Source organism: Amphiprion ocellaris, chromosome 2 (assembly GCF_022539595.1).
Source record: "Amphiprion ocellaris isolate individual 3 ecotype Okinawa chromosome 2, ASM2253959v1, whole genome shotgun sequence".
Lineage (NCBI taxonomy): Eukaryota > Metazoa > Chordata > Actinopteri > Pomacentridae > Amphiprion > Amphiprion ocellaris.
In genome coordinates, this window is record NC_072767.1 from 8,417,857 (window position 1) to 8,433,415 (window position 15,559).

Genomic DNA, 15,559 nt, shown 5'->3' on the forward strand with positions numbered 1-15,559 from the left:
CAACAAAATAAACATGATTATTATATAAAGAGTCATTCATCAGAAGAGATTTTTACTATTATTTTCTGGTATTCGTACTCTTGTCTCTTTACTCAGCTGTTTCTTTCTGCGGTAGGTATAAAGATATGGACATAGTTGAGATTTATTGGGACTTTTGTCGGCAAACTCTCAAAAGCCAATGAGGTAAAGTGAATAATGCAAACTGTGATTTGTTTCTTATGTTTGCGTTAAAGTTTTGACTCTTGCAAATCCACTCATGCCTATAACTAAGCCCTTCTGTGAAGGAAAAGTTACTCTTTCCCTTTTCTAAGGTCATAATGGCCTTCAGACAGGCAGACTCTGAAGGAGATTAGATGTTGTCGATTCTGACGTGACTAATGGTACGTGTCCACAGGATCTGTTTTTCTCGCATGTAAACGCGTCACATCTGAAAATCGCCCGCTTGGTGGGTGACAGCACTTTCAGCTTCAGTCTGGTAGAAATGTCGGACCAACATGGCAGCTTGGTTGCAAACTTTCTCTTTCATTACAAAAACAGTTCAGTGAAAAGTATTTCTGAAAGCATTTGAGGTGAGAAATAGGCAGCTGAATCTGTTTTCGTTTTAGTTCGACGGCTAGTTTAGACGTTTGACAAAAATTTTGTGACGCGTCAACCTCTGTTTCCCACACCGAATTTGCATAAAGTAGAAGTCTACCTGTGGACACGTACCATAAGCAGACTAGCTGTCTTTGTTGTAGTAATCTAAATCTGACCCCCCTTCCAACTACAATGTATACCCAAAGATCAGAGAGAATCCTCGGAACTGATGCTAGCATCGCTTGCATGTACTGCTGCTCTGTCAGTGTCACTCCTGATATCAGTAAACCTTAATCCCAACTTAAGTCATCTGAGTCTCCAGTGTGTCTCTCTGTGTCTGCCTCCTCATCCTCTCTCCACATTGCTGAACACCTTCTTCTCTTTTGTTAGCATTTATTCAGCAGTTGTCTGGTAACTTGAATGTGTACCTAAAGGTAAACTGAGGAAACTGCTACATATCAACGAAGTCTGATCCTGCAGTAAATAAATCCCAGAATCCAAAGAGTTCATGTTGGTTTTTTAAGAAAGACACTGAAAACAGAAAGTTGATGTTGCTTCCAAACTTGGCTTGTAGCGTAGATTTGGGTTTTAGGATTTTTGGCCAAACAAACCAAGACATTCTCAACAATTAATTGATTAACTGAGAAAGCAATCAGTGGATTAACTGCTCAAGAATCGTGTCAGCGTGTTTGTCTTTTTAATCCTCGCAGATTATGTTTTTATATCAAAACCTACAACTATGACAGAGTAAAATGACTTTTAATTAACCTAGATTTCTTCCAAGTGATCACTGTTTTGGAGACAACTGCAAATAGTATCCTGTAGGGATTCGTGGATGTGTTTTTTTTTTTTTTTCCAGGTGTGATACCTTTAACAATTATTAATAATCACTAATAATCACTATTGGGAACAATTGCATTAAAGACATAAAAATTAACAAATTTCAACAATAACTTTTGTCAAAATGTCTTCAATTTTGTTTAACGTGTATAATGAACCCCAAAACCTGGTGATGGGACTGAAAATCATGTTGTTTTTGAAAAAAAAAATAGCCATAATTCCACCATTTATAATAGCTAGAAACTATAAAAACAGAAATACCAATTACTGGTAATCAAGGAAACTGAAAATCACTATTGAGAACAGACATAAAATTGCTCTAAATACAAAAATTCTGGTGTCAAATTTTAAAATAACACAAACTTCAGGGATAGACATCTACTTATTTATGATTTATTTGTTTAATTTTCCGTATGGGCCACAAAACCCAGTGTTGAGTTTGAAAATCATGTTGTCTTTTTAAAAGAACTAGCCATAATTCCACCATTTATAAGAGCTAGAAACTAAAAAAAAAGAATTGTTGGATTTTCAATTCTCTAATCATGTGTGACCTGCTTTTCCATTGGAAAACGTAAACAAATCAAAGCTTAAAATCATAATATTTAATCAATTCCGCATGTCACCTTTAATAAATTGCCGAAAGTAAAAGTTTGCTTTAACCAGATTCTCTAAAAATTCTCATGTGACCAGAAAACTATGACTGACTCTTGTGCAACCCGCAATCACGTGACAAAAATTCAGCATCTTTTCAGCTGAACTGCAGGCCGTATACTCAGAGTATACAAGGAACAAGTTTGCAAACACATAAATATAATTAGTAAAATATATATAGCATAAAGAGTCACCATTTATTTCCAGTGTTGGTCGAAGACATTTGAAAAAACGTTGCACATGTTGATTACACATTGTTTAGCAATTCTTGTAAAATAAATAAATTCAACTTTAGTTTTCTTCTTTTTTATGATTTGTGCCATATTTTACTGTGTTTTTGGTGCAGAGAAAATATTTCTGTTTTTTCTGTTTCCATAGAAGTGCAGGACTTTATAAAAGGAGCCTACAGTGAGAAAAAAACACCAAGAAACTGCCTGGAGTTCAGAAGATTAAACCTTATGACGTTAATCCTTAAGTGTTGATTGGCTGTTACTCTTGATATGCAACCAATCAAATTTGACTGTGTGAGAGCCGTCAATTTTAAAATTTAGGCATCTTATTGGGAAAAAGCGCCTAAAAAATACAGATAATAAAAAAAATGCTGAATATCGGATGCAATAATAAGTCAGTTGTCAGTTTCTTTTCTACTAATCTTCACTTACTACCCTGCAGAGAACATTTTCTACCATCCATCCTTCCATCCATTATCTATACACCACTTAATCCTCATTAGAGTCCCAGCTGACTCAGGGTGAAGGCAGGGGACACCTGGACAGGTAACAGTCTATCACAGGGATACACATAGAGACAAACAATCACACTCACATTCACACCTAAGGACAATTTAGAGTTACCAATTAACCTCAGCATGTTTTTGGACTGTGAGAGGAAGTCAGAGAACCGGAGAAAACCCAAGCAGGAGAACATGGAAACTCTATGTAGAAAGATCTCGGGAAGGCTGGGATGCAAACCGGGGACCTTCTAGCTGCATGGCAACAGGGCTAACGGCCCAGATTTTTGTCAATTCTTGTAAAATAAACAAAGAAGGTCAACTTTTGTTTTCTCTTTTTGATATTTCATGCTAAATTTAACTGTGCCATACTGCAGTTTTCAGTTCTCTCTCCGTCTTCATGGTTGTTCTGTTTCCACAGAGGTGTAGGACTTTATACTGCAGTGAGAAATGAGCCCACAGTGATGACAAACTAGTTAGTAACTGCACAAGATTCAGAGGATTACACCTTTTGACGTTTATCCTTAAGTTGATTTGCTGTTATTCGTCATGTGCAACCAATCAGATTCAACTGTGTTAGAGACAGCAACTTTAAAATACAGGTATTTTTTTCAAAAAAGTTCCAAAAAAATTCAGATAATCCAAAAAATGTTGAATATCGGATGCAATAATAAGCCAGTTGTCACTTTCAAGGTGTTGGTTGAGGTGCATAGCATATAATACGATCACAAAATCCTCAGTTTAATTCTGGAATATGCTGCAACTGGGAGGTATTATCAGTGGATTTCTTGCTGGTTTCTGTACATTTCCTTCAGTGATCACATCAGACTATCAGCTCACATCCAGACTGCAGCCTTCGCTTCACTAAACTTCCCCTAGCAGCGTCCAGCATCCCGGCCTCCATATTACCACCCTCAGCCCCTCACAGCGAGACAACCGAGCAGAACCCGTCCGATAATTGCCAAGGCACCATTACATAACAGTAAAAATTGATTACATAAGAGGTCAGATTGATTCTGCGGGCCCATTGTCATCCTTTTCACCTCCACTTTATGGCTGCAGAAACCACCGTCTGTCTCTCAGACTTGCGTCACATCTCGCCTTCTTCCAGAAGACGGATTACGTTTTGTGCTATTAATCATCTTAAGATGCGCAGATGTTGCAGGAGATGCTACACGCTTGGCCTCGGCCTCCTGCACTTCAACTTGCTGACCGGAGAGAGACAAAGCTGCTGCTCGTCACATTCAGTGTCTGCATTTCGTAGAGCAGAAAGTGCACTCGGAGCCTTTTAGCCAGATCTCATTAGACACTTTCTACATTTCCACTTGCCAGAAAAATGAATTAGGCTTTTCTACCACTGATTTCCTCAACTGATCATGTCGCAGAATGCATGCGCCTCGCCTGGAGGGAGTCTTCCCTTGAAAGCCTAATGCTCTTAATAAAGTCCCAGAAGCCACCTGCTCCCACTCTCCGGCTCAGACTCAGTCGGTATAAATGAGCTGCGTCGCTCGCTAAGATGCTGCCCGGAGCAAAGCAGCGTTCACAAATGGTTCAGAAAAGCTCTCAGTGTTTGTTTTTGGTTGTTTTGTCTGACTGGCAGACGATGCAGGTTGGAAATTTTGCCAACAGAGTCAAAGATCTTCTACTCAGTTTTTGTTAGTTTATAGTTTCAGGTATTTGATGAAGTGGTTTTATTTATTAGGAGTTCTGTTGAGATGTTTCCAGTACTTCAGGTGTTTTTATAATCTTATCCATCATGTAGAAACATCAGGGAGATGTCAGATCAGATCCAAAATATCCTGCAGCATCACAACAAAACCCAAACATACAACCAAAGTTAGAAGGACTACAAGTAGAACAAGCAACAGGTGGTTTCAATAGAACCTTGATACCAGCTTCACGGAGTTACTGGTGTTTAGATTGTTATTCATCATGTAGAATCATCAGGGAGGCATCAGGTTTGATCCAAACTATCCTGCAGCATCACAACAAACCCAGACATTCAGCCAGTGTTAGAAGATCTACGTTCAGCCACAAGAACAACAAGCAACAGGTGGTTCCAATAGAACCGTGATACCTGCTTTGTGGAGTTACTGGTGCATTTAGATTCTTATCCATCATGTAGAAATGTCAAGGAGACGTCAGATCTGATCCAAACTATCCTGCAGCATCATAACAAACCCAAACATTTAGTCAGAGTTAGAAGAACTAGAAGAAGAACAAGCAACAGGTGGTTCCAGAACCCTGATCTCAACATCATGGAGTCACTTTTATTACCTGAAGAGACACTGAGACAACCTGACAAGTTCTACAAAAAGCTAAGAACAACCACCCTGTTGAGTACTCTGGAAAACAGAGCACACTTAGCTGATAAATGAGACTCTACATGGTGATATTCTCATAAAATAATGGTCCTTAAGCGTCCAGTTCAAGAATGTCTTCATCTAGAGTAAGGCTCTTCATCTCCTTAATGTGGTTCTTAAAGTACTAAAGGTTCTTGTTTTTCTTGGAGTTATTCAGTGACATGTAACAGCATGAAATTAGAGCTGCAGCTGACTATTATTTAATCATATGTGAATCATTCGGTCCATAGAACTTCTGGATCTAACAGTTTCCCAAACCCCAAGGTGATGTCTCGTAACATGTTGCTCTGTCTGACCAATAGTCCAGAACTCAAAGTATTGAAGCTCTTCTATTGGAAAGAACCCAGAAACGCGACAATTTCTGATTCACACACAAAAGTTCTTTTAAACTGCGTTTCCATAGCATATAAGGGATGGTTCTTTATGTATTTTATGTGGTTCATTCTGTGGTGAATAAGACACTGTCAGTCCAAGAAGTAAGCTTAGTTTTCAGATGTTTACTTTTGGATTTACTTCACTTTGTGCTTCAGTTTCGGAAAATATCACACTTTGTTGGACACTTTTACATCCTAGGAGTTTTGTTAACTTCATTGCCCACAATTATCCAGTCAAGCTCTAGAAAAATGTCATGTTTGGGTTGAAATACGACCCTTTTATGACATATTTTAAGCATTTCCTCCCTTTTCTGTCTTGCCAAGGTGACAAGTCACACCCCATCCTATATATATATGATTGGTCGCGGTAAAATAAATGGCAAAAAGATGCTAATTTGTGATGGATTACAAACATAATGTGCCAGAAAATAAATTTTCCTGGAATTTTGTGGAAATTTTCCTGGAATTTTATGGCAATTTTCTGGGATTTTTTTTCAGAATTTTCCTGCAATTTTGTGGGGAATTTTCCTGCAACTCTATGGCAGTTTTCCTGGAATTTTGTGGAAAAGCTGTATGGGAATTTTATGGAAATTTTCCAGGAAATTTCTGGGAAGTTCCCAAGAATCTTTTCCAGATATCTAAAAATCCTTTTTGAGTAGGTTCTGAATATTGCCATTGATTATTTGTCAAACTAATAAATATGTTTCCAATTATTTAGATAACTGATCAATCTGTTTTCATAACTTTTTCATCTAAAAAAAATTAATTAATTCCAGGTTTTTGCAATTTTTGTGACTTAAATAATACATTTTTAAAATAATAAAAATAATTTTCCAGAACTTTCCTGGAACTTTCCTGAATTTTTCTTGAATTTTCCTAGAATTTTATGGGAATGTTTTGTGAATTTTATCATAATTTTCCAGTAATGCTATAATAATTTTATGGATCTTTTCCTGGAATTTTGTGGAAATATTATGGAAAATTTCCTGGAATTTTATGTGAATTTTCTGGGAATCTTTTCTAGAAAAAATGACTGTTGGAATTTCATATATTCTAAGCAGATGAATTCTGAATTGATCCTAACGGACTTGGGCTAAAGTAATTAAGTGATTATTTGTCAAACATAAGTTTCCAAGTATTTAGATAATTGATCGATCGGTTTTAGTAACTTTTCTATTTGGAAAAATTTTAGATTAATTCCAGGTTTGAGAATGCAGTTTATCTGAATAGAAACGTCATTTTGTGGAGTCGCAGCACAACAGCAGATAAGAATCAACAACACTTGAGACGGGAGCACTGGTATTTATTGTGTTGTTCTCAGAACACGAACACGAAGCCTGCAGTGAAGAAACCGCAGCACGTTTTCATTAAAATGTCAAATCGCCGTTACAGAAGCGTTCGGTCGTCACGACGCTGCTCCACGAGATAAAATCAACAAGACAAATTATTCACAGCAAATGAGTCTGACTGCAGAGTTACGCAGTTTAATCAAATCATTATGAACTGTCTGTGCTGCAGGACATGCATGTTTCTGCTAGTGTCAGGGCTCAGAAAATCAATTTACAGTGAAAAACAGACGATTTAGTTGTTGTATCACTGTAAACTTGGGTTTGTGGATCTGCAACATGCATTAAGTTGTATTTACTTGTCTTTCAATATATGTAAAATGACAAATAATGGCTCTTCTCTTGAAGCAGAGACCTGAGAAACCCAGAGTAGATGACTTCTGGGTTTTTCTTTCTTCTTTCCATCTCAGAAGCAGTTTTCAGTTCCCGTCTACACTCAGTTAGAAATAACGATGACTGATCTTTCTGCCGGGAAGCTAATGACGGTCCGCTCTGTCCATTTGGAGATCCGGTCTGAATGTTTGCTGTCTAATGGGCTTTTTAAAATTAGATTTGCAAGCTGTTTATGGGCAGAAATGTTCCAAATGTTCTGCACTATTACTGAGGTCCCTCCTCGGTGGAATTATTTGGTGGTTTTTGAGCAGTTCAGGTGGATAATAAAGTTAAGAAACCAGAAGAGTTTCAGTAGATTCTGCCAGATTTTGCAGGAAAATCATAGTTTGGAAATGCAATCTGTGGAAACCTCTCATGTCCAAGTTTAAACAAACCTCTAACTTCTCTAACTGCTCGCATTTAACCTACTGCTTTTGTGACACTGTTAATCTCACGCCTTTTTAAAGAATAGTAGCGTTTATAATGCTCAGAAATGAGGCAAGCTTTTAATATAGATTTATGTTACACAATACTGTGACTAATTTCTCAATATTTAATCCTCTGAACTGCAAAAAGTGCAGGCAGGTTTGAAAGTCGTGTCTTTTTGTTTTAAAAAATCACCAAAATTAGAGCATTTTTGAAAGCCAGAAACTGCAAAAACCAGAAAAGAATAGTCAGATATTCAACTTTCCGAACAGTTATTGAACTAGTCGTGTGATCCTGTTTGGAAACTGAACCAAATCTCAGATTAAAATTTAGATATTTTGCATGTTTAACTTCCATCATCCAAATCCAAATCATCCAAAAATAAACCACTGGACAAATGAATGAAAGTTTTTGTATTTATTTTTATGATTTTTGGTATTCTAACTGTGCCTAACTGCTTAGAAGACATGTCTGAGTTCTCCCTTGAGGTGCAGGATTTTACACTGCAGTGAAAATTGTGCTCACAGTGAGGAAAAGTGTGAAAAAGAAAAAAAAAATGTCCAGAAACTGCTTAGGGTTCAAAGGGAATAGTTGGGTTTTTAACTTCTCACTTGTGACTCCGTTGGAAAACAACTAAATCTGAGCACAAAATTGTGACATTTTGTCATCATGCCAATCATGTCTGATTTAAAAATTCACCAAAAATCAACATTTCTTCTAACTGAATTATGTAAAATATGAAATATTCTGCACTCCTTCTTGCAACTGTCATACTAATAATGATGCAGCTGCAGTAAACAGTCACATGGCTAAAATTCAGGGACTTTTCTGCTGTTTTCACAGAGCAGACAAGTACAGAAACTAGTTTAAAATGTACATTATAAAATATCTACAGTGTGTAGATTCATTTTCCCAGTGTTGGCAAAACCTTTCAATATGTTGGAAATGTTTAATGCATTTTTTCCCCATGTTTTGTACAATTAATTGTCAAAGAAATTCAACCTTTGTCTCTTTATTTTGACGATCTTTGCCATTCTAATGCAACAACACTCACAGGACTTTATATTGCAGTGAAAAATGAGCTCACTGTGAGGAAAATTGTGAAAAAGAAAACAGAAATGTCCAGAAACTGTTTGGGGTTCAAAGGGAAAAGTTGGGTTCTTAACTTTTCTGTCAGAACACAAACTTCTCTTTTGTGGCTCCATTGGGAAACTAAACCAAATCTGAGCTTAAAATTGGGATTTTTCATCGAAATCATTTCATTCTGCATGTCTCATTTAAAAAATCACCAAACTAAACCATTGCATTCAGCAAAATACAAAATATTCTGCACTCCTTCTTGCAACTGAAATGCTAATAATGATGCAGCTGCAGCAAACAGTCACATGATTAAAATTTTACAAACTAATTAAAACTGTAAATTCTAAAATATCTACAGTGTATAGATTCATTTTTCCAGGGTTGATAAAATCTTCTAATATATTGGAAATGTTTATTGCATATTGTTCAAATTTTTGAACAATTAATTGTTAAAGAAATTCAACTTTTGTCTATTTATTTTTATGATTTTTGGCATTCTAATGCACTGTCACTCGCAGGACTTTGAATCAATGAATCCACAGTGAAGAAGGAAAAAAAATGTCCAGAAACTTGCTTGGGATTCAAAGGGTTAAACAGAAAAGGAACTTGAAAGTCCCCATCACTTTTAAACTGAATAAGTGTAAAAATAACATCCATTGTCAGATAATTCGCCTCAAACATCAAACACAAAGTGACTGATGTTCCTCAAACTTTTATTTTTAAGCAGAGCTGCCATCTTGAATCTTGTCTTGCAGCTTTTAGAAAAAAAACTAAACAGATTCACTGCTTTTATGAAACCTCCCCAGAGATGAAAAACTTTAAGTGACTGTAGGAGAAAATGAGATTTCCTCTTTTAGCAGCCGTCAATTCGCTCGGAAGCATTTTAAACATCTGAACTTGTCAGCTGGATTTTGGTTGACAGATCAAGAAGCTCAGCAGGACGAATCCTCTAATCTCGTCTACCTGGTTAAAAAGTGACCAGCGAGGACAAATCTAGCCTTTTTCTTCACATAATTGTGTAACTGTAGACTAGTGGGTTTAACAAGTGAAGAAAATGAGTTTATTCCGGCTCAGGATGCTTTGATCATGCAGAAGATCGTCTGCCATGTTGGATCTGGAGTGTCAGAATAAGAGCTGCTTTTAATGAAGCTGCAGAGAATCTTCCAGCTTTACAGCATTGCTTATAAAGGCACAGAACAACTGGGAATTTGACTACTACAATACTATTGTTTTCTGGTTTTTTTCCTAGATGTAGTTTGCTCAAATTGTGTGTTTTGGTGAAACTGAATCATTACTTTTAGTTGATCTTTTGCTCTCTACAAAAAAAACCAACAAAAAAAACCAACGAAGAAACCCTCAGCAATTCCAGTGTCTTAAATTGTTCTTGTGGAAGCACTGGTTTAATAAAAGCTCATATTTTATGTAAAAGATGGATTTCTAGAGGGAATGTTTGCTGCTGATGACATTTTCAACTTTTCAACATGACTTCAAATGCTTCTTTGTAAATCTGTTGGGAAACTAAACCAAATCTCAGCTCAAACATTGTGATTTTTCATCAAAATCACTTTATTCATTAAAAAAATCATCAAAAATAAGCTGGATTCAGCAAAATACAAAATATTCTGCACTCCTTGTTGCAACTGAAATGCTAATAATGATGAAGCTGCAGCAGTCACATGACTAAAATTTGTTAAAGAGTTAAAGAAACTAATTAAAACGGTAAATTGTAAAACATCTATAGTATATACAGTGTTGGTAACACCTCCCAAAATGTTGGAAATGTTTATTGAATTTTTATTTATTAAATTTTTTTTTTTACAATTAATTGTTAAAGACATGTAACTTTTGTCTATTTATTTTTATGATTGTTTAATTGTGTCTTTCTTCTTCATGGTTGTCCACAGAGCTGCAGGATCTTTCATGATTCCAGTGTCTTAAACTGTTCTTATGGAAACACTTGTTTAATAAAAGCGCATACTTCATGCAAAAGATGGATTTCTGTAGGGAATATTTGCTGTTCACAATCAGGAAACCTTTCTGCTGATCCACTTTTTCGGTGTAAAACTGATAACATTTAAGTTCTTCTATTTCCGAGGCGAAAGGTTAGAATGTTCCTCCATATAATATAAAACACCGACAGCTAGAAGAAGAAATGGAATTAAAAAACCTCTAACACTTCACCTGAATAGATATTTGTTTACTTCATTTCACAATTTTCCAGTACGGGTGCTGAATAAGGATGAGCTTTATATTTCTCAGCACAATGAGCTGGCTGTTTTCCACATGCTGCTGGTGTTGGTGCTGCATTATATTTGCTGATGCTTCCCCTGCAGACCTCCGACCTCCTGCACGTTTTGCTCTCGGCTTCAGAGGGAAGCGACAAACAACAGCAGACTCCCTCATGTGCAGACGGAAAATTGATCAGAGCCTCAGGTGAACTTGAACCCTACAGCGCTGCCTGCACTGAGCTGATTTCTGGTGACATATAATAATAATAATAATAGCGATGGCTGCAGCATCCCGACTCAAACAGACTGTGTGAATAAATAAAAGCAGATCCTCCGAACCAGAGCCAAAGTTCAGGCTTCAAAGCCGAGCTGCTGGTTCTGACAGTGATCCGGTGCTGCTGCTGTGGCTGGAAGGCTGGTGGTCGAAAGTACAAAAGACAGAGGACTATTGTGATTCTACTGAGAGAGGAATGACTTCTGAAAACCCACTTTTATAGACCTGCTTTTACATGAAGTTTACTTTTAGCTTTAACTAGTTTTAGCATTTTATTCTGTATTTATGTCCTCTTTATTTTAGAATTTTAGCTGCCAGGTTCTTTGGTGTGATGTCATTTTTAATTCTTTAAGTTTATTATATTTAATTCCTAACTTTAACCTTCAATCTTCTTCTTTAATTTTTAAACTGCCTAGTTCCCTTGCTTGATTTGCGTGCTAAGCTAGCTAATTATTCATTTGTCTTATTATCATCTTTACTATTTATTTTATTTGACTGCCTCGTCTTCTTTCATCTTGCTTTTTCTTGTCTGTTTGCATTTTTTGACTGTGAAAGCACTTTGTGAACGTTGCTCTTAAAGGTGCAGTAAAGTACTATTATAGAATAAAGTATCAGCATTCTTTACAGTTTTAATCGAATCTAGTTTTTACAAATGGTGTTTTGTTGTTTTTTTTAGCAATTTTTTAAATGAGACACGCAGGATGAGGTGATTTTGATTAAATATTATGATCTGAAGCTTAGATTTGGTTATTTTCTTTCTGATGAAACTGCACGTCACAGATGAGTAGTTCATGAACCATCAGAAAATAGGAAAGCTGGCAATTTTTTCTGTCTTTACAGTGACAAGTGGTGTCATTTTTGCAGTTTTTACAAAAGATAGCATGCTTTTAAAACCTCAAAAGAAAACTACAGTCTATTCAGCTAAGTTTGAGTTGGACACAGTGAATGGTATCAGATCCTGAACACTCCAGATACTAACGGACCAGCAGCACTAACACTGTGGATGACTGATACCTGTAAATGTTTTACTGCTGCTGTTTGATAGTTTTCTATCACGGTGACATTTCTGCCGCTGTTTATTGGCTTTCATGGGGATCGGTTCTTGTAATGAACGAGGAACTTTGGTGGCAAACACAATGTCACCACAAACTGCAAGCAGAGGCGCTTAAAACACGATCAAAATAATTTACTGTGCTTGCAGCTGCTCGTACATCACCTTCAGAAAGTGTTCTGTGCAGCGGCGTCACTTTAAACACCGGCAGTTTAATACAAATCATCTCCAGAATTACAGCCAGCAGCTGAGGGAAATTTACGTCCCAGCATGAATAGCCGCCCTCAGTGCCGAGGATCCGTCTAATACCCACTCATGCTCCCCCAGTAGTTTATAAAGACGTGAAGAATCTGTCGTTAAGTCATTCTGGACCCAATAAACACGCCTCGGCTGGATCCAACTCACGACGTCTAAAACTGTTCAAAGGCTCATTCAGGACACAGTTTGGTTCATAGAGCGATGTTCTTTTGTGCTTGTGGCAAAATTATCTCATTTAATTGCGATTATTCAAATGCGCACATAATTACAACCCTGAAACGCAGCATGGTGGATTTATTTCTCCTCTCTAATCAGGCTTTTTTTGCTTTGTTTTGTTTCCTTGTACCTCAGTTCCCCCATAATGGAGCAGTTCAGGCCGCTGAGCTAATTAGAAGCTGCGGAAAAGTTCATCTCTTTTCACGTTTATAAAGTCACATGATGCAAAGAAGGAATCAGAGTATTTTCTGAAGTGATTTAATGTAACAATGACAGAGTTCAAAAATTTGCTGCAGTAAAAGTTGAAGAAACATTCACTTTCTTCTTCTGTATTTTAGAATGGAAGATTCATTTTAGCTTAGCTTAGCTTAGCCGAAAAACTATACTGTAAATCATTTTAAGTTAATTCAGTTCAATCCAACTTTTGGTAAATTAATTGAAGTCAAGAAAATGAGTTCGATAAACTTAAGATATTAAGCTGAATTAACCAGTCACACAGACAGGCTCGCTCTTCTTTGACATTATTTTAACTTTAAAGAGTTTCTTCTTTACTTAACTTTGAGAACTTACAGCTGTTGAAGCCATTTTTGACCAGAGTCAGTTCAAAGACAAACTTTTTCAACGACAAGTCTGTCAGTTAAAAAAAATAGATTATTATGAAAACAAACAACCAGAACCTAATTTAACAAAGACACACAGCAAGTTTCCACCATGTCTATTTTATAAAACTACAAAAAACAAAAGTCTCTGTGGAGTTTTAACTCTAACGATGCATCCTGTTAAATCTGCTTATATGCTAATTTAGTTTCTTATGAATCTTAATGAGTTGAGTGAACTTTCGACGGTTTATTCATTGTTGAGTTCATCATCAGAAATCATGTTTTTATGCTCTAAAGTGGTCTGAAAATAAATCATAGGCATTTTAGGATTGATTAATTTGCCAGAAAGTGATAAAACCTGCAAACTTCGATGCTTCTGTTACGTAATTTGCCATCTTTCCACAACCAGTAATGTTCCTCCCTTGTTCTAGCCTTTATGCTAAGCTAACTATCCCCAGCTTTATGTCCAACATCCAGGGCATCTGGTGTAAAATAGCTGCACATTTCATGCATCTTTCTCTTCCCCTTCTCTCATGTACATGTTACCGTTCTGCACACTGTAAATGTTAAGTCTAAATGAGGATTTAGATCATACATCAGGCGGCTCTGCTAGTTTTTATTGCTAAATTGGCCAGTTTAATCACAGTTTATACCTCCCTGCATCAAAATGTTGCACCAAAACCATTCTCCCATCACTATTGCCTGGTTTATCTCCACCCAAGATGATTGTGATTGGTTTATAGCAGAATAATGAGGTGCAGCAGATCATTCTACACAGTGTCGGCTCTAGAGAATGGTCTGACTATGTTAGACTATGACTGAGAATTTCCACTTTAAAACTGCAATGTATCAATCTGACTCCAGCTTTATGTTTAGCTTACAGGGTGTATAGGGTGAAGTACTCTAACTGGACGTATACTGCAGGTATAAACTTGTTATTGGCTGCACATTTATTGCATTTTACTATTCTCCTTCCATGATCTATATTTACTTGTTCTGCACACTGAAAATTTCAGGTTTTGATGAGGATTTGGATTGTGAATTAGGTGGCTCTGCTAGTTTTTATTGTTAAGTTGACCATTTTAATCACAGTTTTTGCCTCCCTGCATGAAAATATTGCACCAAAACAAACTTCCCATCACTATTACTTGGTTTATCTCCACCCAAGATGATTGTGACTGGTTAACAGCAGAATAATGAGGTGCAGCAGACCATTCTACACAGTGTCATCTCTCGAGAATGGTCTGACTATGCTAGACTATGATGCAGAATTTCCACTTTAGAACTGCAGTGTATCAATGACAAAATACAGATTCAGACTTCAAAGGTTTCATACATTAGGTTTCATAGGTTTCAAACCTAAAAAAAAAACAATCCTGAGAGCTTGGAGCTAAAAATTGACTATCAGTTAAGTAATGCTAAGCTAACTGAATCCAGCTTTATGTTTAGCTTACAGGGTGTATAGTGGAAGTATATATATATATATATAGAAGTTCTGCAGTTCATGCAGTCAGGCTACTCTGCTAGTTTTTGTTAGTGAATTAGCCATTTTAATCAATTCTTGTCTCCCGGCATCCAAATATTCCACCAAAACCTTTGCCTCCATCATTAGTTTTGGGCTTAGCTTCACCCAAAACAATTCTGTTTGGTTTAAAGAAACACAAACAAGTCAGAACATGTTTTCCTCCTATAGCAGAATGATAAGATGCAGTCAGAGCATTCTACCCAATGCTGTGTCAGAACTAGAGAATGGTCTGACGCCCCCTTGATGCTGCAGTGTACTAAGGACAATCTTAATAAAGCACAGATTCACAGGTTTATATTCATAACAAAAGCTAAGAAATCAATTGAAATTGCAGGGTGGCACTTTTTATGTCATTATTATTCAGAACCTGTTTTCATTTCAAACACATATGGAAGAATTTCTCCAATATTACAACTTATCATTGAGCTGCGCAGAGTAGTTTTGCAACTGCACGGTCTAGCTTTGTGAGACAAATGCTAAGCTAACAGACTCCAGATTTATGTATAACACATAGGATGTATAGGGTGAAGTATTGAAACTCACTGGATCTTGCATCTTTCTCTTCCCCTTCCATTATATATGTTTTATTTTTCTGCAAACTGAAATTTCAATTCTCACAGATGGTTTGGATCATGTAGTAAGGCAGCTTT

At 36.6% G+C, this 15,559-nt stretch overlaps 1 protein-coding gene across 3 annotated transcripts in view; it reads right to left on the bottom strand.

The window, feature by feature from the left end:
* Positions 1-15,559, bottom strand: part of pex5la (peroxisomal biogenesis factor 5-like a) — a 198,729-nt gene that overhangs the window by 104,719 nt on the left and 78,451 nt on the right. The gene's annotated exons all lie outside the window — the stretch shown is intronic.